General features: G+C 39.6%; 1 long non-coding RNA gene across 1 annotated transcript in view; it reads left to right on the top strand.

Annotated features, from left to right (window-relative positions):
• The first annotated feature begins 966 nt into the window (after window positions 1–966).
• Window positions 967–2,869, top strand: part of LOC116692027 (uncharacterized) — a 10,909-nt gene continuing 9,006 nt past the window's right edge. The window contains exon 1 of the long non-coding RNA XR_004332617.1: window positions 967–978. This is a non-coding gene — a long non-coding RNA (uncharacterized LOC116692027). The remainder of the gene's footprint in view (window positions 979–2,869) is intronic.

Here is a 2,869-nt window from a genome sequence, read left to right as displayed (position 1 = left end):
AAGCAGCTTGTCTATTCACTGACTGTATATTACGCATTATGGTTGCATATCCGTTTGTAACAAAGTGGAAATCATCTGTCTAACATATCATAACCTTAAAGCTGGTGATGATAATGTTAGCCACAAGAATATTCCATAACGTAACATACCATACATTGCAGGGCAACCTGTAGAGAACATATGCAGTGTTCCAGTTCAACAATTCAGGCTACAAGGTTGTTTTGCTTGTCCGGTACTCCGGTAACGTTAGCAGTTAGCACATGTTAGCACATGTTAGCAAGGTGAAGTTAGCCAAGACCAGTCAGAATCATTTCACCGGCTGTGTCTCAATTTTATTTGCCAGTAACTAACTTGAGTACTTATAAAAGTGTTATGTGAATGTGAAAAATGAAATGAGTGAAAATGCCCATCCCTACTAGTAGTCATTATAAATTAGTGTAAAGCTCAATGCTTAGCTTTTCAGGAGTAAATGAGCCAACTCTGCAACCTTTTTGGCCCAAAGCAGTCTACAGTATTTAAATGCATCGCCAATATTTACCCGTAGTTTCCCATGTTTCTGGTCATGCAACTGTTTAATATATCTCTCTTAATCCAGTTTGTTTGGTTGCTGTTATCATGGTTGCAGCACATTGTTTTTGCTTGTTTGTGTTTCCTGTTTGGCAACCCGGGTGTCAAAATGGGAAGTTGACAACAACACACAGGCCAAAACAAGAACAGACATTCCGTCCCAAAATTTCAAAGGAGAAAACACTGGCTTTAGCATTGTTGTCAGAGAACATAGTATTTCAACTCAGCATGTCTCCCTAATATCTAATCACATATTGTGGTGATATTTGGATTAAATATGGTAAATATATTACATATTGCTCCTTTAATGAGCCAGCAACTAATGCACCAGCAACACACGGGTGTTTGAAGTGAGAGGAGGCACAGCTCTCCCCTTTACAACAAACCTCCTCCTTCTTCTTACTATGCACTGTTGCTCTTTCCACCTGTTGTTAAAGCAGTGGGATGCAATGTCAATGCATCTTAGAAAATGTAGGAACTGAATTAGAGATGAAAAATAAACACTTCATTTGAAAATATCTCCTGGCGTGGTGTGAACATATTAGACAGATGATATCTAACAGTGTAAAAGAATCTGAGGGAGGGTTTTTCCACTGATGATATTGAGGTAAAGATGTATTTCCAAATACTATCCATCATGTCTGTGTGTGTGTGTGTGTGTGTGTGTGTGTGTGTGTGTGTGTGTGTGTTGTGTGTGTGTGTGTGTGTGTGTGTGGTGTGCGGTGTGCGTGTGGTGGGTGTGTGTGTTTGACAGAAGGTGTAAGATACTGCAGGTGTGTGGTGGTGGAGACAAGAATTGGACAGAGAGAGAGAGAATGAGAAAGTGAACAAGAGAGAGATGAATCATTCCCTGAACAGACCACCTCGACAGCGTGATATCAGATGCATTATTTGATGATTGGTCGCTGGCTACAAAAGCTGATAGATCTCCGCCTGAAATTGATTTCTGTCTGGATGGGACACACACCACACACCAAAACAACAACACACAACACACACACACACACACACACACACACACACACACACACACACACACAGGCTATGAGACAGAAAGCCAGGGGAAACTAATTACCAGTTCACGGAGTGTCTGAGAAACCTGAACCTCAATGAAAACACCTGAAGGACTGGCAGGCTGGCAACTAGAGACAAAATAAATTGGGAAATTAATGTTCTATTATTGGACAGAGAATGTGTGTGGGCTGTTATTTTCAAAGGGTGTAATGATTTGATCGCCTTTAGGGTGACTTTTGGTCCTTTTCAGGGGCAGTTATATTGATCTTTGAATAAAAATACAGTTGCACTGCATATTGGCAAATACAGACTGAGTTTGTGAGGCTAAGATTTATTTCATTTTAAATTAGTATGTAAACGGCAAAAAGTAAATTAATTTTCTGCTGCTTCAGGCTGTTTAGGTTCATTTTAGTCCATATATCCTTTATTTGTCCAGGATTTTATTAATGTTAAAAGATAATTATGCCTTTTTCTGACCTCAGTTGAATGTGTTTTTTTACATGGGTATGTGTGTGTTTGCACTTAAATTAGAAATGGTGCTTAAGTCTGCAACAGAAATAGTTATGCATGTAATGTATTTATGTCTGAGTTTTCTGTGTAGAATCACATGGGTGTGATATAAGTACATGTGTGAGAAAGAACATCTTGTTGTGCAGCTTCATAACTTTGACTTTGGGTGATATATTCCTTCATTTTATTACAATAATAACATTTGCTGGGCCGTCTCCCTTTCTCCTAGCCTGGTTGACACCAAACCCTTCTCAGTTGTAACTGACTTGCAGAAAAAATCTCAAATTTGCCAGAAGTTTGTCAATGATTTTCCAGGCTACCTTGTAAATTGAAAATCAATAAGGTGTTAACAAAATTCACAAAATTAGATAATTACAAATAACCAGCAGGTAAATTACAGGGGGCAACATTTGGAAGTTTGTTCCCTAATTTAATTTGAAAAATAATGCAGATGAAGCTAAAATAATTCTAACCTAAAAAGCAGGTAAACTGACTTTAAGTTCACTTTCTGTTACATCTCCGGGTATAACATTAGTGGTCATGGTGATGTTGTTACTGGTACGTGTGTGTGTTGGGTTGGGGGGTTACCTCTCTGTCAGAAATCTTCTGTCACACTCGGTAATGATCAAAGCTCTCCCTGGGACCCCCTACCGTACACACTCACAGCCAACCAGTCAACTGGACAGGAATTGCTCAGCCATGCAGTCTGCTCTCCACACGGCTCATACAGGATCTCGCTCACACACACACACACACACACACACACACACACACACAC

Source organism: Etheostoma spectabile, chromosome 7 (genome assembly GCF_008692095.1).
Source record: "Etheostoma spectabile isolate EspeVRDwgs_2016 chromosome 7, UIUC_Espe_1.0, whole genome shotgun sequence".
In the NCBI taxonomy this organism is placed as follows: domain Eukaryota; kingdom Metazoa; phylum Chordata; class Actinopteri; order Perciformes; family Percidae; genus Etheostoma; species Etheostoma spectabile.
This window is presented reverse-complemented; position numbering and strand designations above follow the sequence as displayed.